Source organism: Poecilia reticulata, chromosome 7, assembly GCF_904066995.2.
Source record: "Poecilia reticulata chromosome 7, P_reticulata-male-v2, whole genome shotgun sequence".
Classification (NCBI taxonomy): domain Eukaryota; kingdom Metazoa; phylum Chordata; class Actinopteri; order Cyprinodontiformes; family Poeciliidae; genus Poecilia; species Poecilia reticulata.
In genome coordinates, this window is record NC_088836.1 from 28,530,995 (window position 1) to 28,553,925 (window position 22,931).

Below are 22,931 nucleotides of genomic sequence, written 5' to 3' on the forward strand. Positions count from 1 at the left end.
GCTGGCTCTCACTAAACTGTTCTTACTGTATTTTGTAAAGAGTACTCTTTTTAATATTTTATTATTATAATTTGCGATGAATTCCCCTCTATTCTGCTGTTACCTGGTCCCATGATGAGGTAATTTTTTTCCTCCGTTTACTCCCTGATAAACCAAGTACAGAATGAACGAGATCGGTCAATGAGGAAAGAGAAAGTTTTCCGCTGCATCTCTGAGGAAAAGGCTTCGGCCGCTGCATCGAAATCATTGTTTAGTTTCAAGAATAATGATGTCAGGTACAGCTTCGATGGCACCCTCAGTTATATGCAAACAAAACAGGGCTGCAGTATGGGTGGAACCGTACCAAAGCGTGCCGTGCCGTTCCTTTCCGTTCCCTGCAGTGAGAAAACGGCTTAAGCAACACCGCTTGGCCGACCTGAGGAGCCAGGTGGAACCGGTCGGAAGTTCTAATGCAAACACGGTCGGCCCTACTTTGAAACTGTTCCGTACCGTTCCTTGCAGTGCGAAAACGCCTTAAGAACCTAGCACCAACTAGGTGCAGCGACAGCATTACACGTTTTCAATGTGTACCGTTACTGTGTAAACACAGATCGTAATTAGAACGTGTAAACGATCCAACAAAAACGGAACACAAATTCCGTCTTTGTTGGATCGTTGTTGTGTATAACTAGTCAGAAGTTTTTATTTTTATTCTCTTAACACTATCTATTTAAATTCATCAACTCTTGTTGCTAAGAGATGAGCACATTTTCTGGTAACCAACTGCCACGAAGTATAAATCAGATTTTTACTTTTTTGTTGAATGTCTGCTATTTTATAATATATGTACCACCAATGAACAACAAAAAGAAAACATTTTCACTTTTCTGCCAAATTCACCAACTCCACAATTCTTAAGTATAAGTAGTCTTTCAAAAGGGCAGAATAAATCTTATGTTTATTGAACAATAACAATATTTGTTGTCAATCTGTTGCTAGGAGATGAGCTCGTTTTCTGGTAACCAAGTACCATCTGACTTTTGCTTTTGCAAAATTTACCAACTGTAAATTTCTTGTGTCTAAGCAGACAAACAGTATTTCAAAAGAGCTTATGTTTTAATAACAATAATATTACTTGCTATTAATTTTGAGTTAAGGGATGAGTGCGTTTTCTGGTAACAAACTGCGACGAAGTATAAATCAAATTTTTACTTTTGTGCTGAATGTCTGTTTCATAATATATTTACCACCAATGACAAAAATATATATATATATATTTTTTTTCATTTTTCTGCCAAATTCACCAAATGCACAATTCATGTTCAGTACAAGTAGTATTTCAAAAGAGCAATTTTGTGTGCTCTGTGTGCTAAGAAGAAATCTTATGCTTTTTGAACAATAACAATATTTGTTAATCTGTTAAGAGATAAGCTTGTTTTCTGGTAACCAAGTGCCACAAATTTAAAGTCTTACTTTTTTTTTTGCTTTTGCGAAATTTACCAACTGTACATTTCTTGTGTCTAAGCACATAAGCAGTATTTCAAAATAGCTCATATTTTATAAAATATAATCAATTTGGTGTTAACAGATGAGCGTTTTTTTTTCTGGTAACGAACTGCCACAAATTTTTACTTTTGCGTTGAAAAATGAAAAAAAGGACATTTTCACTTTTCTGCCAAATTCACCAATTGGACAATTCTTGTTAAATAGCAAGAAGTGCAAGATAAGTAATATTTAAACAGAGCAGAAAAAAATCTTATGTTTTTGGAACAATAACATTTTTGCTGTTAATCTCCTAAGAGATGAATGCGTTTTCTGGTAACGAACTGCCATGAAGTATAAATCAGATTTTTACTTTTGTGTTGAATGCACCAATCAAAAAATCTGGTTTTACTTTGGCAAAATATACCTAGTATAAATTTATTTTGTCTAAGCAGATAAACAGTATTTTAAAAAAGCTTATGTTTTATATACAATAATTAAGTTGGTGTTAAGAGATTAACGGGTTTTTTCCTGCTAATGTAGCCTAGTTAATTTTATTTTTTATTTTTCTGATTAACCTTCTCAAAACACCCTTTTGTTGAATTTACATGATTGTTGTCGCCTTTGCTCTGCAGTGGGTTATTTCTGTTTAAAGCTGTTTTTATTTTTGGATCCTAATGTGGCCCCAAATCCATCCCCATTATCTATATATATTTGTTTTTTCTTGGTTTTCGAAGTGTATTTTATTTTGGTGGAGAAGCTTTTATTTTCTTGTTTCCTGTTTCCGTGTCACATTCTGTGTGTTCCAGCTGCCCTCCTCAGTTCGCGCCAAGCTGCGCTGGGAAGAGGTACGTGCACAGAGCTGTCTTCTGTTTGTACATTAAAATATTCAAAATTCATAAAGTATGCTGCTCAACTCATAACATTTTGATGTTTAGCACAACACTGTCCTGGGCATTTAAATCCCACGTTGGTGACATCCAGTTCACCGTGTCAACATGGTTATTTTTTTTTGTTCTTTTGGATGGTAAAGGTGTGTGTGGGAAAGCCAGAGCCAGGAGCTACTGCTGAACATGTTTTTTGTTTTAAACAGGAATAAATCGATGCAAATCCTGGTTACTTGACGTGATTTATTCCACAACTGTTACACTAACAAACTGCCACGAAGCGTAAATCAAATCATTTTCACTTTTCTGCTAAATTAAACAAATGCACAATTCTTGTTTAAAAGCAAGAAGTATAAGATAAGTAGTATTTCAAAAGAGCAGAAGAAATCTTGTATTCACCAATAGTTGTTGTTAATCTCTTGCTAAGAGATGAGCGTATTTTCTGGTAACCATGAAGTAAACATCTGACTTTTTACTTCTGCAAAATTTACCAACTGTAAACAATGGCGGACTTACTTGACAATAGAGCGGTTCATGACTATGGTTTCTTGGCTAGCTGTTCGGACATTTTCTGCTCTATTTGGCTCATAACGAATTCTGGTTTTGGTTCTAATTGTTTATGTAGTGAAAAAACAAATAAACTTACGGAAAGAGTTGTTCGGGTTTTCCAGAGCCAAGCACTGTTACCATCACACATGATGATTTGGATTTATCAATGCCTTTACCTTGTCTGTTACGGACGGCCACTTTTGGGCCTTTGAAAAACTGGGTGGTCGGAAGGACATGAAGAATGAATGGGGACTCATTTCCTCGGAGGGCATAACCTCTCAAAATATGACTGGCTCTCTGTGATTGTATTTTGTTCAAATATGGTTAATTTTGTCACACAAAAATATGGTTAATTTTATCATGTTTTTTTTTTTCTATTCGTCTCTCAAGTCCCAGCTAATTGTCTTCTTTAATATTTAAAATCATAATAGTAATCTGGGGCGTTTTGTAGAAGGGTGAGTCTGGGTTAGATGCCAAAATTTTAGTTAAACCCATCCTATGAGGATGGAAACAAATAATAGGATGGTTAGCTCACCTGACTCTTCACTGTGTTTTCCTTTTCATGGCAACCTCCTCTTCTCCCCCTCTGCAGGTTTTCAGCTCAATTTAAATTAAAAAAAGGTGCTTAATTTCCCAAAATAGCCCTTATATTTTATTTAAAATTTTGGGTGGTGTTTTTATCTCTATAAGGCTCCCTATGCGTCCTCGGATGGTAATTTTCTCTTACAGGTGGCGCTCATCAGAATACTCCAGGGTCCGTGTATTTTCAGACAGTTCGTTTTTTTGTTTGAAATTAAAAAGCGAAAATAGACTAATTTTTTCGTTTGGAAAACCAAAATCCATACCAGCCTGCGCCATCAGCAGCTGTAAATTGAGGTAAATATACTATTAATTTGTAACAAAAAGTTGTTTTAAGATGTTTTTAGAAAGTAGCCCTCATAGCTTCATCTATCCACTCAGTTAATCCAAATTTAGGCTTCTTTGACATGTGCTCCGGAGTTTTCAGAGCCTGGCTCCGGACTCAGCGGCCGGGTGGAGTGTGTTTTCCCCCCATGTCTTACAATATATATATAATTTGTAGTTGCACAATAGGTCAAAACTGAAGTCAATAGCGCTAACCATCATGTGATCCAATTTTTTTAGAGATACACTACAAAAACACCATGTGGTGTCCAACTTAACTATGAAAGATTTCCAACATGTTTTCAACTTCTCTGCTAATTTTACAGGCTTAGCATTGGGAAAGCCAATAGCCAATGCTATTTTATAGCATCTTAAGCATTGTAGAGGTTGTAAGAGCATGTTTCATAAAGGAGAATATTTAATCACCTCTGAAATTTCCTGGTCGTGGTGGCCCGTGGAGGTGGGTAGGAGGAACCAATAACTGGTCCGAGTGTCCTCTGGAAACAAACGGGCAGGATGATCCCTTGAAGGTGTATAGTCCGTATTTCTACTGGGATGCCATGCACCTCATAATGTCCGCGATGATTAAGCTCCAGGGAATAGACCTTACCACAGGGGCCGCGTTTCATTGGCTAATGCCCATTTTACGTCACAGCGCAGCTACCACGTGCTTGACCGTCTCACAAACACAAGCTACAGTACTAAACACATGCTAATGTACATGGTGGACGAGCAGACCAGCAGAAAGTTTTAGCGTCAGGACTCGATAAAGAAGGGTTCTCCATTGTCAGTGGGTATCTGTACAGGCAATGTCAGGTATCCTGATCGTATTAGTAGAACTAAAATTCACAGATTTCCAAAATCTGAAACGGAATGCCTTGCTTGGATCAAAGCTTGTGCACGACCGCATTTGCAGCTCAACCGTCGTAGGATCAATAAAAACAAAGGAGTGTGTGCTGGTGTAAGTTTTATTGCTTTGCTTTCTTTGTGTTTAGTGAGTGAAAAAAGAGTCAATAATAAATACATCCATTATGAAAACCTTTTAGCCAAGTACAGCAGAATGGCAGTACCGATACAACTTCTCCACCTTGAAGCCTGTCTGTTACACAGTCTTACGTTAGCTGAACAGATCAATATGCAATGTGTACCGTATCTGACATGCTTTTAAGATTTTATTTTACCTGAAAAGGCTTTTTTATAAACTGTAATCGTGTTAGCTACGCTAGCATCAGGCCTAGGGACACTCAAACATTTGCCAACAAAAGAAATCACTGGTTTCAAAAGTAACCCTCAAAACCACGAATGCTCGACTTACCCAGCCCTGCAAGAACAATAGGCATCAGTGATCTTGTCCACAGCTGTATGCTGAGGGTGTGAGGATCTGCTGTTTTCCTCATCGACTGGTAGCATTTCACTGTGATGCGCACAATGTTGGAGGCATCGCGTGGCTCAAACACCTTGATGTCGTCCAAAAAGATGACATGAACTTGTTGGTTCGCCTGTCCATTGTTGTGGCTGATGTATTGTGAAAATCCGGCAGAAATGCTAAACTAATAGACTTAGAAATACTCTGCAGAGAGTCAGTCGAAATGAAAGACGCCATGTTTACATAGAAACTAAGCACTGTGCTTTGTTTGTGAGGAATGCAGCAACGTGGGTGTTTCTGGGTGGAGCTTGGTAAGGTCCATTGAAGTCCCCATCACCCTAGGGAAATATTGCAACATTTCTGTCATCCGTCAAATAGATACTCTCTTTTTGTATATGGGACAGATGAAATGCTTTTAGCCACACTGGCATTGTTTCCAATGTCTAAGCAAGCAAGCCTGAGTTTAAAAAGCAAGTCTGCGATTCTGTATTTTACATTACAACTCTTAACAAATGCATCTGAATAAAAGTAAAAACACAAACATACCTGAAATATGATGGCAATATTCTCAGTTGTCATATCTTAAGGTCGTAAGCCTAATCTTTTATTCTCATGAATCACAATGAAGTTTTCCATAGTTTTCCTACATTCCTATGCTGCTTCAGGAATGTTCATCGAGCTTATCGAAGTCCAGCTCGACGTCCCCGGCCGGGGCCTGAACGCCAAAGAACTTTTTATTTTCATGTTCATTTTGTCAAACTCTTTTAATCACTTTCTTTCTCCGTTTGAGTCTCTAGATTGAAATTATTTTGTTACAAATGACATCGACATGACCCTCTTTAGTATGGTATGTACATTTTTATGGCTATGTGGTTTAAAACAAAATGATTTTGGTCCAGCTGATTTGACCATTTCACAAAGGCTAATAAGAATATGAGACCTGATATTCTTATTAGCCTTTGTGAAATGGTGGAACAAACTCTTAACACCTTTTCCCAATCAACCGCCATCTTTTAAGTTTGAACACATCCTTCGTGCGTATTGATATGTCCTGCTCTATGCACAAACGGACATAGAAGGCATACGCTTGCTTGATTGGCAATTTGGGATTGCGGTTGATGAGTTCCTCCTAGGCCTCTGACCACCCTTTCCTGCTATTAGCAGGTACGGTTCTTGGGTTTGAGGTCATCTTCTTCCTCAATCTCTTGCACGTCCTCGTAAGGCTCCTCATTTGGGGCTTCTTGGGGAGGCTTGAATTTTGGCTTTCTCGGGTCCTGCAGCCTGTAAGGGATGTCCTCGTGAAGCTTCCAGACCATAAAGTTGAAAACCCTCGGCAGGCTAAACTGCGAGTGGATCTTCCACTTCTGTAGGACTTCCTGGCTAGTGGGAGTCATCTCATAAAGGAGACTTTGTAGATATTTATAATCTACATAGTCCCCATTCATGATCATCCCGATAACGCTGGCAAAGCTGTGTATCTTGAGGCGGCATCAACTTTCTCCGGAACCCTTTGAAGTACCTTGACCAACCATGGCATGCCATGGTCACGGTACTTCTCCAGGTTCCTGGAGTAGCTAAGTGACCGCCTCACCACCTCGGTACACACCTGAAGGGTGGCTGTAGCAACCTGGGACAGTTGGACATTAAACCCCTCACCTTCGAGCACAACGTAATCCCGGCAGTTCCAGAACAACTTGTGTGCCCTGTGAAAGTCCCGAAACTTCACGGCAGGGAAAAATCGTAGTCCGTGTGCCAGGAAGCCCGCAACCAGGCACTTACTTATGTGGGTCTTAACCGGACTGGATTACGATTTCTCTTGCTCGGCCGAAGGTGAGGGGCGCAGGGAAACTGTTCTTTTGCTGAGGTCCTCTGCTCCCACTCAGTCTCCCAGGGGATTTCTCATCCTTGAGAGTACTGTATGGGATGTCATCATTCTGTCTGAAGACGTCGCAGAGTAACATGTGGACCAGTGCAGCACCCAGAACAGCTGGGACTGCCTCCAGCACCTGGCACAGGGGGAAAATGCACTCCAAACAAACTGTCTGGAGCGCATTCCGTGTCCAGTGGTGAAGAGGGGGTGGGACCTCACCGGCACTAGCGGCTGAGTGAGGGCCAACCCGATAAAGCCCCTCCTGTGTGTGAGGCTTTTCAGATTGACCGTGCTGGTCCTGAGGCTGTCGCTCAGCTGGAAGTCAGATGGCGATGGAGGACGCCCGTAAAAGTACTCCTCTAAAGCCAGTTCGTACTGGAATGACTTCCAGCAGGCGTCATACCTCGCCACCCCCTCACTGCTGGAGTACAGTACCTGCAGTCCCTCCACAAAAAAGTTCAGGACCCTCTGAAGTGTGACCATGAGCCCATGGTCACTCCCGATGTCTTGAAACGGGATGACCAGAGCGTTGTCCACAAAGAGCATTCTTAATGCGGAACTGCAAAAGAAGCTCTTTGGGACAAGCTCGGCCGGTACCCCACCCTCAAATCTGCGGACCTGCTCGACCCTAAGGGCAAGCTGGAGCTCCATTTTGTCCTTTAGGTCTTCCATGTGGTTGATGTAGCTCCTAGCTCTCGAGAGCAAGGCCCGCTGAAATTGAGAGTGGGATAACCGGCAGGTCACCACCGCTCCGCTGACAGGATGTCTGTACGGCATCTGTATGTGGACGTGCGGACTGTCCACATACATCTGCAGGAAAGTCAGCTTGCCCGAGTCACCAAGAGCGTCCACCAATGTTTGGTCGAGGGCCAGTTTTCTATGGTCAAGGTCACTCTGGTAAATGGTGGCCTCATGGATCCCAAGGACAGAGTACAGGGATCCATGAGGGCCAACCAAATCCAGGAGACTGTGACGTGAAAACAATAGGTGGACGCCTGGTTCTCGGGCAAAGACGTGGACAGACAGAGAGACCACAGCACATGGATCTACGAAATCCGTGAGATCCAAAGTGTCTATCCTTTTGTCCAAACTTGGTCAAATACAGGCGAGGAGACAACAGGTGGCTCTCGCCTGTATTTGCCAAGGCCTTGTCCAAGAGGTCCAGAATGAAGAACTGGTACTGCCTCAAGACATGATACTGACTGGTATTTAAAGATACCTGCTTCATCACAGTTGGCCTGCCTTTATCTTTACCATACAGTGCCTTCAGGAGTTTCTGGAACTCAAAGACCATTGTGTCGAACATTTCACGAGTATATTTGAAAGAGGTTCTTTTTCAGGAGCCGAGTATCCGGATCCTGAAGGCACTTCGGGGTAAAGATAACGGACAGATAGTAGCCACCGTCCACATCCCCAATAGTGTACCCACAGCTGTTCTTGAAGGCATTCAGCCCAGCTGAGGAACACTTGGTAAGGTCCACACGCTTCTTGAGAAAGACATAACAGTCTTGAAGTATGTGGACCTGCATACAGAGCAGTAGGAGGTAGTGGATGAGAGCCTGGAGGGCCGTGGCACGCTTAAGCTCCACCACCAGTCCATTGATATTGTAGCAAAACTTAAGTGAGCCCATCGGAAGGGGGACCCACGTCTCCTCTTCGGGCTGAGCCCGGCCGGGCTCCGTGGGTAAAAGCCCGCCATCGTGCCCCACCTCCAGGCCTGGCTCCAGAGTGGGGCCCCGGTGACACGCGTCCAGACCAGGGAAAACCAAGTCCAAAGTTTGTGTCCATCATAAGGCGTTCCTCCTGGACGCCTCCCTGGTGAGGTGTTCCCGACACGTCCCACCGGGAGGAGGCCTCAGGGAAGACGCAGGACACGCTGGAGGGATTATGTCTCTCGGCTGGCCCGGGAACGCCTTGGGATTCCCCCGGAGGAGCTGGAAGAAGTGGCTGGGGAGAGGGAAGTCTGGGCCTCTCTTCTGAAGCTGCTGCCCCTGCGACCCGACCCCGGATAAGCGGAAGAAAAACGACATGGAAATGTCTGCTTCCAGAAATGCTGGCAGTGAAGGAAATTGGGACACTGACTCACCGAGGGTAGCAGTGTTAAGTGTCCCAACTTCCCACAGATCAGTACGATACTCGGCTATGATGGTGTCTGACAATTCCCAACAGAAGTCCAAAAAAGAAAGTGTTTAATGTGTTCTGTTGTTGTGTATGTCTATTGTAATGCGTAATGTATATTGTAATGTAATGTATTTTGATGTGTACTGTTTGAAAGTGAAGCAAGAAATGATGTGCAGGTAAGTGTTGATGTGTACTGTTGGAAAGTCAAGCGATGTAATGTAATTTTTCCTATGTGCGCTACAGTGCTGTTTAATGTTAAATGGTATTTTCTGTATTATGATATGTATTGTAATGTGTTTGCAGAGTAATGTCTCGAGATGTTCACTGCTCTAGAGCAAAATGACAAATGACATGCAGATAAGTCTAACTTGACTTTTGTATGTGTAATTTCGTTATGGGTAATGTCATGTCTTTTTTAATATGTAATTGATGTCATTGTCTTTTTATTTTTGCAGGTTGGATATAAAAAGGCATATTATGTAAAGGTAAGTGTTAGGTAATGGAGAGTATATATTAGGTTATGGTAAGTACAGTATTAGAGGTGTGCCGATCGATCGGTCACCAATCATAATCGGGCTGATTTTTGTGAAAAAGTGCATGATCAGTGATCGGCGATCATTGGCTCTTGTTGCCGATACTGATGACCTGCATCTCATTTCTCAGCCTGCCTGTGCAGCTGGTCTCTTTCCTTCACACTGCGCAACGCGCAGCAACAAATCCTAAGCGATGTGGAACTATGACGTACTGAGTGAATGGGGAAGTTTGCGTGTTGCGGCGGAACATTGAAGCACGTGGGGTGAAGCACGTCAAAATGCATCAACACAACGAAGCTAATACGACATAAAAACAATGGCATACTTGACGGAGTTTGGCTACATCGAGGCTCACTGCAGTAAAAAAGACATGGAGGATCAGATAGCAGGTAAAGCAGCGCACAGCTACAAACACTCACCCGGATTATTAGCATGACCTTCAGAAAGCTAAACAAATAATCCGCAAAATTATTTAAGTCTTCGAGCTGCGATGTAAGACGCTGGTTCTGTTCTCGCTGTTGAACTGCTGCTACGCGCTACAGGTAGTAATATTTCACAGACGGAGCGCCGCTTCTGCTCCACCTGGTAGTGACTCTCACACTGAACCTCTGCTTAAAGCTGCAGCATCTAACCTAAAAAAATACATTTTACATACGTATTAAAACTTTCGCTGTCTTAACATGAGACAGATAATCCTTAAAAAAATAATCGATCTCCTCCCTGTTCTGCATAATTACTCCGCTCAGTCAGAAACAGCCACTCAGAACTAGCAGTAATCAGCTAGCCACCATGCTATCAGGAAGGTTTCATTCAATAACTCAGGATTGTTTATTGCAATGGATCCTGTATTTGCCTTTGAATGTTAAGTTTTATACTTGAATTTTTTTGGCAATGTTGAGAGGTTTTATTTTGGCTCTTTGCATTATTTAGCCTCTTCAGAGCCTTCATATGTTATCAGTCTGTTAAAGATAGTATTATTGATAGCAGTACGATTTGCACAATGCCTGTTTTGTTTAGTTTTCTTCTTGGAAAAAGTTATTAAAAACAAGTTTTTGTCTAAATTAAGGTGAATTTGTGGTTCCTTTTTCCACATAATGTAACCGGTAGTGTTTGATTAAAAAAAAAAAATAAATTATGCGATCGGTATCGGCAGGAAAAAACCTGATTGGCACATCTCTAGTAAGTGTATATTAAGTACAGGTAAATATTGGATAACGGTAAGTATTTATTAAGTACAGGTAAGTATTTGATACGGGTAAGTATTTATTAAGTACAGGTAAGCATTAAGTAGAGGTAAGTATTTATTAGGTGATATTTATGAACAGAATTATCAAATCTATAATGTAATGTATGACATAATGGTCCATGAACCAATGGAACTAATTTCTATGGACTGAGGGGGGCGCTCTAAGCAGAAATAACGAAGATTATACGAAATTTCACCGAATTTTTGGCCGGTGACCCCCTATGATCTATACATCTACGGACGCGGGAGGACCCCCTGAGCACGGAAATACAGGTCCCATCTCCAAACACCTCACCGTTAAAAAGTTATCGCCGAAAAACATGATCCCAGTATCTCATCGAGCTGGGACCCATTCCTAACGACTCAGGGTGCTCGAAAACATACCCTGGTGAAGGTCACATGGTAAGACCCAAGGTCGAAAGTTAGGTCAAAAACATGAAATGTTGCCGAATTTTTTAGGGTTAGTGTACTGAACCATGTTATGCATAAGAATTTACCTCTCCAGGCAGTTTACATACAGTCTGTGTTTAAAGTTAAAGTAATGTTGAAACATTTCAGTGAACAATCGGGTGAAGTTTTCTTTCCACAACAGAAAACAGCAGTTTATGTTACCCAGGCAATAAATGGAATACTTTTTGTTCTTACCTGCAGGTGGTGACGGCTAGGCTTGATGAAAATAATTATGCACAGCAGGTTTAGGAGACTTGAAGGTATTCTTAGTTTGTTTTTGAGTTATATAATCGGATGGCTGTCTGTTTTCCTAATGCTGATATGAGAGATGATGAGTTTAGAATTAATTAGAATCACAATGCCTGCGTGTACGCTTGTATGCGAGACTGCATCAGGTTCATTGGGAGACCATTTCATTTTTTCCCCTCCAGCGTTTCAGAGTGGTGTTGGCATGTCATGCAGTGGTGGCAACATAGCTGACAAAATGGATACCATGACATTTACCTCAAAGGAAAAGGAAAAGGCTTGACTGTGAATAAACGGTGGATATCAAACGTTTACACACAACCTAGCAGGTTTTTGTCCACCCTTATTGTGACACATATCCTACACCATTCTATTCTGCTAAAGAAAACAGTTTGGGACAAATGACAGTACATTAAAGCGTTCCTCTAGTTATTATTGATAAAATTGTGTGCCATCATGGGTTCAATCCCCACACTGCCCAATTAACACTACAAAATAGTAGAAGGTTTTAAATTAAACCATTATGCATATTGATTTTGAAAAACATTAGAATATGAACACTTTTCTCCAATCTTTATTGTGGTAAGATCATGCAAGTTTTTCTTAAATTAATGAAAACAACATTATGCATGGCCGGTTAGCTCAGCTGGTCAGAGCGTGGTGCTAATAACATCAAAGTCATGGATTCAATCCCCATACTGGTCAATTGAAATCTAAAACCTTTCAATCATCACTTCAAAATAAAAAAATGCCTCTGAAAAAAAAATCACTTTAAAATAAAAAAATATGCTGAAAAATAAAATCAACACTTCAAATTAAAATATTGCTGGAAAATAAAATCAACTCTTTAAAATAAATCTTCATTGTGATAGGATCGTGTAAGTTTTTTTTTTTTAAATCAATGAAAACTCATTATGTATGGCCTGTTAGCACAGCTGGCCAGACCGTGGTGCTAATAACACTGAGGTCATGAGTTCAATCCCCATACTGGCCAATTGATAGCAGCGTATGCATATTGATTTTGAAAAACATTAGAATATGAGAAATTTTGTCAACATCATGTAAGTTTTTCTTAACATCAACATTATGCTCAGCTGGTCAGTGTGGTGCTCATAACGCTGAGGTCATCACAAAACGCACACATATTTGGTATGATGTTAGGATAGTATAAATCTGATTCTTGTTTTTTATAGTTATTGAAATTGTGACAACAATGATTCAACTATATCACTGGAGCACTCAAATTATCATGACATTCATGCTAATGAGGAGTGTGTAAATCTCTGTTAAAGACAGATGGGTTTTTTTTCCCAGTGCCTTGAATTAGTTTTTCTCTTTGTGCTTCACATATTTGGCCTTCAGCAACTCCTTTTTAATACAGGTTGCAAGACTGATTTTGTCTGTTGCACAAGAGAACATCAGAAATCTTCTTACAGAGGCTATCAGATGTATTAGAGCAAAGAACATTTACTAACATGATTTTTAATAGATGTTTGCATTCAGCAAAAATTTACAACAATTCTAATTTAAATGAGACAACAGTAAAAATGTGTGATTACTCAGCTTGCAGCTCTCCAACAGGAAGTATATCCTGTTGGAGAGCATGTTGTGCATGTTTTAAACAAAATCTGTCTTTTGGATGCTAATCCAATTATGACCTTGTTTACAGACCATAACATGCATCATTGTTAGACTGAAATACTGTTTGTTTCCTTGTTCGCCTGACTTCATTAGGCAGAAGGCTGCCAGTCCCATCTTTTATTCAGTGGAATACATCTATTGGTTGTAGGATAATAAGCTTTGCAATCATTATAGTGGAGGTCAGACAAAACAAAAGCTCTCTACTGAGCATACAAACATTTTCAAGATTTATAAAAGAAAGCATACATTGTACAAAATTTCTGTCCACAAAAAATATTTAATTGGAATAGTTTTGCTTTACTTGTTTATGATTAGTATCTTTTTAAATGTATTTTTTCAGAAGACATGGCAAATAAAAAGTGGTTGGACTTTTTCATTTATGGTTTTTAATCAGTGGCACAATTGGTAGTGCTATATCAGTGAAGGAATCGGTGCAGGAATACATTGCTCAGTTAGAAACAACCAGTCAGAGCCAGGAGGAGGATCTTAACACTGTCAATCATGCTGATGTATGTGCCTCTGTCAGAGCCTGTCATGTATGCTCATTATCGTCAACATGGCCACAGATAAACAGTTTTCTGGTAATTCTAAGTTGCTTCTCTACCATTACGACACTGAATAGCGCATATACAGGCATGATTGACAGCACTAAGAATGGCTTTGATTGGTTGTTTTTTATCAGCAGAGGTGTATTTCTTCAGATAGGAATGATAGCATTTGGAGCTTGATCATGGCACGATGACAGTTTTAAACAAATACCTAAAAACATGTTTTACATTTATTGTATATAAAAGTTACAGTACTTTTAATATTCTCAGTGAACAGCTGACTTTCTTTTGCAGCTTACTCTCCGTATGAAGATGATCAATGGCTGAGTCCTTGACTAACTGCAATGACATAGTATTTCTGCAATAAAAAAATAATTATTTTTATTGGTCTTAAGCGAAAAAAATGTGGTTTGGTTTTTCATAAGCTGTATGCAAAACTCAAAATTATGGGCAATATGTTGTGACTGTATGATATAAATCCTGAAGATTCACTTTATATATATATATATATATATATATTTGTGTGTGTATGAAGCTGCAGAGGACCAAACTGTGTTTTGTGCATCCTTGTTTGTTCAGAAACTGTGGCTGTGACTGGCTCTTGTCCACACAAGGTATTTTCTGTGGCATGTGCCAGCCCACTCACATGCTGGCCAAGTCCACCCACTCCACTGCCCTTTTATCCACCTGCCACTCTCTGTAGATCTTTAGACGGGGAAAAAAACACTTATTTCGTTCTCAAAACACTAAATGAGATGCCCCCAGTCTTTTATGTGCATATGTGTGTATAGTTCGTCCCAGTTTTTTTCTGATTGTGCGTCTGTGTGCCTAAGTGATTGCTCTCTCGAGTCTTGTTTCAGCACTCCTTGCGTAATGGGAAGCTGGGAAACAAACGGATGCAGGACTGATTGCCTCCTTTCTGTCCAAAGAAATGCTGCGGGGGTAAATAGGACTATTTCTTTCCTTCCTTGTTGAGCCTTGTTTTCTTCTTTTCTGCAAAACTTCCTTTCAAAGTGCTTCCGTTTGGTCATCATATTAGTCATACCTTTCGCTGAGCTAAAAACAGAACATCAAACTGAACCCATAGAGCCACGGGTTCAATGTCAAGCACTCCTCCGCTGTTCCTGCGAGCACTGTGTGATGATAATTTAGCCCATTACTTTCTTTTTGCTCCACGTTGTTTTGTAAGAGCTAAATATAAAGAACGGCTGCCGCAGGAAGGTAAATGACATCTGTATCTGTGGCTTCAAATAGACGGAAACGCAGACATGTGGGGGAGTAGATAATGTTTAATGCTACCTGGTGAATGTTATTAATCTGACGCTGGAAAAGCTAAAGGGGAGACACAATCTCTCACGGATTGCGTTTCCGGAAGAAACGTGTTGACATTTTCCCGCTGAGAGTTAGAAGATAAGACGGGTGCAACTCTTGTCTGCTACATTCAAAGCGGAAGCCCGAAACGTGTTTTTAAAAATTCTCATCAGTGTCTCTTTTTCCTTACTTGAGATTTCTGATGGCATTTTTTAATCAATAGTTTTGTCTTTCAAAGTTTTGGTAACAGAACAAAAGACAATGCAATGACTCAAACTAATTATTCCAAACATTTTGCTTCAAGTTCCTGGTCAGGAGCCGATCGCAAGAGTATCTGCTGATGCATCACTGTAAATGTTGTAAGAAAAACTTGCAATTATCTGAGGTATTCATCTGTATCAGGAAAATCTTTAACTCCATTCCCGGCCAGAAATATTCTCTTTGGTTTAGACAACTTCCCCATATCGGTTTATCCTTCCTTCAGAGATTTCCACCTTCTTTCTTTTTTGCTCTTTGCACAATATGATAACATTTCAGTTTGATTAATCATCTTCACTGAGTAAATGTTAGTTGCAGCATTGATGTGGTTGTCTTCTAATTAGTTATTTGGTATTCAGCTGTAGTAGTTATGAGTCTTTATGAGGGAGGGCTTTTGATTCACTCCAAACCAGTAGACAAAAACACGCCTAATTAGCTTTTACTTTTTCACTACATTTAAAAAATTCACATGACATGATATATATGTAATTGGATTGTGTGGGGATTTTTTTGTCCATCTTGCTCCCTTCGTTAGCACGACAAAGACGCATGTCACAAACCAGTAGCAGGTGTGGTGAAATGGTCTTTTCTGCCAAAAATAAATTAACACCAAAAACAATAAAAAATACTTTTGTTGTAAATAGTTAGGTTCTCATGTGGAAGTCTCTTCTTCACAATGCAAGCTTTAAATTACACCCATATCAATCTTATCTGCCAGCCTGCCCTTTGACATGAGCTTATTTATTGGCCCTATGTATTTTACTCTTGACATTTAGCTCTGGGCTCTTGACGTCAGAATATAATTACTTCAGTCAGCACACACAACCAAGGTGTCAGGCGGGATTGATGGAACTGGTTTGTGCGATTGGAATCAACAATGCAGGCGACACATGCATTCACCACAGCTGCAAAAAAAAACAAAGACACCAGAAGGACGTAATCAGCAGTGTCTTCAATTGAGTCCCTCGAAAGACACAAACCTCAACCTATGGTCCTGGTTATTAATGTGGCTAATGGCCCCACCGTGACGTCAAGGAGCGAGTGGTTGGTTGTCTCTCATTGTGTCGCCTGTGACAGAAAATCTCAGGAAGTGTTTGATGGGGTCATTATATTTCCCCTTTTTGGTTTTGCTTTGTGTAAAGTGATGAGGAAAAGAAAATGTTCTCATCTCGTAAAGGGTCATTTGGGCAGATTTGAGGGTACATCCTGTGTTTCAAACAGCAGTGGATGTTTTGTGTGCTTCCTTTTCAGTAAAATCCGCAGCAGAAAGGAGTGTGGAGATGAGCAGTAAAGCTGTTCTACACTGCAGTTTTATCATCATGAATTTATCAGCAACACTTGAACAGCTTCAAAAAAACAATGCACTCCTCCTGTGAGCATAGACGCAGCAGAGTGATAATTTACCTTTGTCAGTAGAAACATAATGCAAAAGTCACACACACGACCTAAGGCTTGATTTTAAATCTCAAAGTTTTTGCTTAATTTCATGCATTGCTAACTGTGCTGTTTTTAGCAAGATAATAAACATTTTATTAAATTAACTCTGTCCCTATTCTCACTAGATAAATGGTGTGTAGTTGTATGTTGTGGCACAGAGTGAAACTTGTTTGACATCAAATCATTGAGCTGCCATTTCTTTATGTCGGTGTTGATAAGCTGTGTGATGTAATTCAAAGTAGAAGAATCCCAAACATACAGCTTACAGTTCGAGTGTTTGACTTTGGTTTGCATCAGTTAGATTTTCACAGTGATGCTGAGAAAAACTCAAAATGTAATTTGTAACATTTTTCTTTAAGGAAACTATAAGATATGCATGAGATAGAAGAAGATCCCTGCTTGCTTTGATACTCTGATTATTTGAAGTTCCAAGCTGAACTCCAGGCCCTTCTCTCAGACTGTATAGTATAACAAGCAAGGATGTATTGGAGACTGTCTTCCCACAAGCAATGCTGGTTATCTTCTAAACTGATAAAAAAAGGAAGTTTGCTGTTGATATATAATATTATTATGACGCATGTCTCACGTCAATGACATAAATGTCAGATTAAATGCAACATGATGACCGTTCAGAATCAAGACGCTTTGAAAACCATCAGATACTTTTTTGATTTAGTACCACAAATGAAAGTGGCTCGAATCAGAATATTTTTTTGGGATGAAAGGAACGTTATTGGGTTGCATTTGCCTGTGTGAAGGTAGCTTTATCCATCCATCTATCCATCCATCCATCCATCCATCCATCCATTTTCTTACACCCTTGTCCCTCAGTGGGGTTGGGAGGGTTGCTGGTGCCCATCTCTAGCTAGCGTACCGGGCGAGAGGCGGGGTTCACCCTGGACAGGTCGCCAGTATGTCGCAGGGCAAAACAGAGACACACAGGACAAACAACCATGCACACACACACTCACACCTAGGGGCAATTTGTAAAGGCCAATTAACCTGACAGTCATGTTTTTGGACTGTGGGAGGAAACCGGGGTACACAGAGAAAACCCACGCATGCACAGGGAGAACGTGCAAACTCCATGCAGAAAGACCGGGGCCGGGAATCGAACCCAGAACCTTCTTGCTGCAAGGCAACAGTTCTACCAACTGCGCCACTGTGCAGCCCCGAAGGTAGCTTTACTGAATCTTAATATTCAGAAAACATAATTGTATTACCTCTGCTCCAGATTATCCTATGTGTTGTGTACCCTGAAGTTCAAAGTGCCACTCAAACCCTGGACTCCCTCAACAAAACTCCTTGTGACAGATCATCCTAGTCATTATCCGCCTGCCTGCTCTCCAGCCCTCTGCGTGTTCATATCCTGCATCACTCAGCCTTCAACAAAATCACCTCCGGACAAAACCCTTCAGACTACCATGCACATCCCACCATGAGGATCCTCACTCCTCCCTCCACACTGTCAATCCACCTGTAAGCCATCACATTTTCAATCTGTGTTCAATCATTCATCATCCATACTCCTCGCCCAGTCTTACCCCCCGTTCTCTTCTAGATGCTGCAGAATCACAGACCCTGAAAAGTCCTTCTTGATCGTTTTTTTACTTCCTTGCAAATACTGTAAATAAATCTTTCCATTTCACATTCTGCGTCTTGTACATAATTCCACATGTGGGTCAGGAAAATGCCTCAAAACATAACAGTTTGGCTCACTTAATTGCAAAGCAGTAAAAAAAAATGTAAATCTAAGAAAGCCAGCGGATTGCATGTAATCTGCTTTCCTCAAGAACGGGGGGCAACAGTAGACAAGACAGATTTCATTTCATGGTTTGCCTCCATTCTTGGCAGTACTAGAGATAGAGAGGACTAAATGTTACAGCAAGGAGTAACGAAGGTAACTCCATACATTAACACAGATATTATTTGGCTTAAAACACCAAGAACTTTTAATAGAGTATAGTGATAACATTTTATTTAACTTTAACATCACCAAATAGCTACCAATTTCCTATGTACAGTTTGTGTTCCATGTGTTTTTGGGTTTTGAATGGGTTTGTTAATCTACAATAATAAGTTGTTCCTAATCTGTTCCCTGATTTTTTTGCTTTTCTTCACAGCAAATCCTAGTGTATCCACTCTTATTCATTACCTACCTCGACACATATGGTTGTAGTTTTTTTTGTTTACTTGCAACTCTTACTGTATCTTCAGGATTAACTTGTTTGCAGGTAAATATGTGGAAGTAAATATCATTTTGGTCCTTATATCTCTACTTCAACGTGAGCCTCTGTAAACATGAGCCTCGGAGGACTGCAGCAGCGATTTGTGATGAATGTGGTCCAGAATTAGACATTCAGAAGGCAAAAAACAAAACTGTATGAATATTTAGAGAAAGAACGTAAGTTCCCTTCCAGTTTGCAACATTAACTCTGAAAGCACACATTCTTTTCTATTTTTACCCAGAATTTCATCTGCCCAGTTGCTGAGCTGTCTCGCTGATCCTCAGTGTGCTTCCTTGGACAGCTTGCAGAATCTTTTTTTTTTCCCCCCAGGCTTAATTCTAACTGGAACAAATCAGAGCTCTACCTGCTGCCAGCAGCTGTGGAAAACATTTAGCTTCTTCCCTCCGTGATGGGGATAATTGGACCTGTGGTGCTGTCACTCACAGCCTCGTGTAGCTTCACAGACGCTGTGTGAGGATGTAGAGGCTGCTGAGCAGATGCATGTTTGCAGCCAGACAAACAAAAATATGCACCTTTTTGAACTGTCACAGTATGGCTGTATGCAGTTGTGTCGTTTGATAAGGTTTCTGTGTTGCAGCTGATATGGGGAAAAATCCTAACATGCGGGGTATCTGGGCTTGAACCCCTTGTTATCCCGGAAGATGGGAGAGATAAAACTCAACTTCAATCTGCCATCTGCTCCCTCTTCTTGATTTATGCTTACATAAAATCCCTGTAGCGTCTCTGCAAACCACCCCATACCATATTAACATAACATTTGCAGGTGGCTGCACACATTTCTGCCATTAGAGCACTATGTTTGCAGGATGGTATCACAGAGGCGAAGATTAAAATGCATAAGTATTCAGATTCTCTACTTATCCTCTCTCTGGATGGGTAGATGGCAGAAGGAAATCTATCCTTTTTTATGTTTCTTTTGATTCATTCCTCCATCAGGAGCGGCGTGTTGCGAGGGGAAAAAAAAGTATTGATCGGGCAAGTTCCAGCTCAGAGGATTCCCTCGGAACAATGCGTCTCCAGACTGTTCTCTCCAGACTGAACCAAACATGTTCACACGTCAACAAAGCAGAACCGATCCCTCTTCAAAAGCAGCATTCCTAAAAAGAAATGTCAAATCAAACAGTGTTTCATGTTCTGCTATGAAACGTAATTTTTTTGTCTTCTGAGTCGATCACACAGACAAAGACACATCGCTCCTGTTCTACCTGCTCTTCACTGGCTCCCTGTGTGCTGAAGAATTGATTTTTCTTTCTAAACACTTGCTTGTTTTTAAATGGGGCCTGCATGGTGGTGTGGTCGCTAACTCTGTTGCCTTTCAACAACCTGGGTTCAAATCCATGCTGGGAACTTCAGACCAAAAACATGACTATTAGGTTAATGAATCCTTTGGCGTTGGATGGTTGTACGGTTCAGTCCCTCCAGGATGTTGCGATGATTTTTGTGATTGTTGCAGCCTAAAATTACTGAATATGTGGCACCTTTTTCAAAAAGTCACAATCAAAGTTGCAATTTTTTTAGCTTCATTTTTGCCAAAACCTGGTCTTACAAAAATGTTGACAATGTTGCACATAACTTTTCCTTTCCCTCTTTATATCCTCACATTGAATTATAATCCCTCCTTATCTTAAAAGTCGTCCTGCTTCTTGTCTGTGGTCTAATGTCTCCTCCCTGACTCTTGTTGAGAAAATAAAGATTTCTTTCAAATATGGAAGGCAACAATGAGCACAACTTCTCAGATTTAGCTTTATTCTGACTTTATTTTTGCACTTATTACTGTATATGAGTCATGTGATCAACAATCAGATGTTGGTACAGGCGGGAAAGACGAAGACGACAGGAAGTGGAAATAAATGTTAAACAGGAAGTTGAATTAGAAGAGGACAAAGAGGATTGGTCAAAGAATTGCAGTGATTGGTCAGAAAAGAAGAAAATATGCAAAATGTTAAAGTGATGGGTCAGATTTGTGGTAAATTATTGAGGAAAATTGTTTACCATAAATTTTCCTCAATTAAAATTTGTGGTTTTATTTGATCATCATTTTCAAAATTTGAAAATGATGAATTTGTATTAATAGTAATACAAATTCATTTAAATTATTTTCTGAAGACTTTGTCCCTGATATTCAACACATTGTTCTACCAAATTTGTAGAGTTGTCTGTTTAACATCTGTTTAGACTTTATTCACTATAATGCTTTGGTCAATCATTTGTTGTTTCTAAAAGCGCTTTATAAATAAATTGGATTGGACTGAAATAACTTCAGGGAATTTAGATATTTACTGCCGTGCAATATGTGCTGATATGTTGAAATATGGGACATGAAATATTCATTTATTCCTGCTGATGCTAATAAACTCCTCAGGGGCAAAACACCACAGCACAAATCCACCTTGCATATATACACTGCACGGATTTCATCTTTATTTCTGTAAGTCAGCTTAAAGACCCTCTTCATTAAAATGGATGACGTTGGAAATAAAAAAGGTTGGGGGTGACTGAAGCTCCTTTTGTCCCCGTTTTGGATCACTTGGCGCAGTCGCAGAGGTTGACAACCGTCCTGCTGAGGCAGGTGCTTTATGTTCATTCCCCGAACATTTCAGTGCACTGATTAATTGCTGCCTTCACAGCTAAGCAATAGAAAGCAAGCACAAGGCCTACAGAAATTTATCAAGTGACATTAACATGGATTGAAAGTGACTGGCAGCTCGGCACCAACATCTCTTTTTCTAGAGGCAAAAAAACTGACTTTTTAAAGCTCATGGGAGCAGAAATATTTAAAGTAATAATGTTAGATGTCAAGTGGGTGTGGCTGCAGAAAGATTTGTAAGGGGTGACCAAGTGGGGGCCTTGACTTCATATTTACCGTGTTTCCCCGAAAGTAAGACAGTGTCTTACTTTCTTTTCATCCCCAAAAGCCCCACTATGTCTTACTTTCGGGGTATGTCTTATATTGGAAAAAAATTGTCGAATTTTTTGTTTTAACCATAAAATTTATGTTTATTAACAACCTGAACAGTATTGTATTCACCACAAAACAGTTTTATAAAAGGAAGTGCAGGGGACGGCACGGTGACGTATGGAGAGGGGGACGGTGCGGACGTGGGCAGGAGGCGGTGCGCAGCTAGATGAGAGGGAGGCGGCAATACCCCCGTGTTTCCCCGAAAGTAAGACATATCGGGGTACGGCTTATATTAGCCAACCCCCCTGAAACCCCAGATACGTCTTAAAATCGGGGGTGTCTTACTATCGGGGAAACACGGTAGTTGACAAACCTTTGACACAAACCTGAGGTTTCAACAAACATAATTTTCAAAGATTTCCTGCCTTTCTTCTGTGCAGGTTCTCTGTAGCTCAGTCAGGATGGATAAGAAGAATCAATACAGACAGACATTTTGGGGTATTTACAGTGATATTAAAGGGGCAGTATTACATATTTTACAGGCGTGGACTGGCATTTTATGGCAAAATCATGTCACATTTGTTATATTTAGTTATGAAAATATTTGATAAAAGAAATCTGAATTTGTAATTAAACTCCTCAAAAGCTCTTGCTCTTTCTGATCCTCATCTTTCAGGAAGTCATCACAACATCACTTCTCTCTTAACTCTTCACAACATGTTTTAACTCTTGTGTTTCATGATGTTTAATGCTGCCAAGCTTATTTTGTATTCTTTACTCAATCAAAGGGAGACTTCAGTCAAATTGGAGTTATTTTAAGGATAAATAATGAAAAATAAAAGCACTGAATTTTAAGTCTCATGGTAAATAATCAGAATGCTTCTGTAGCTGTTGTGTTTCAGTAAGTCATGGAAGGTATGGCAGGGTTTTAAAATGTTATGATTTCAGAACCATTA

General features: G+C 40.2%; 1 non-coding gene across 1 annotated transcript; it reads left to right on the forward strand.

Annotated features, from left to right (window-relative positions):
* The first annotated feature begins 12,263 nt into the window (after positions 1–12,263).
* Positions 12,264–12,337, forward strand: trnai-aau (transfer RNA isoleucine (anticodon AAU)). The gene has a single exon. It is a non-coding gene; the product is annotated as a tRNA-Ile (tRNA).
* The last annotated feature ends 10,594 nt before the right edge of the window (positions 12,338–22,931 follow it).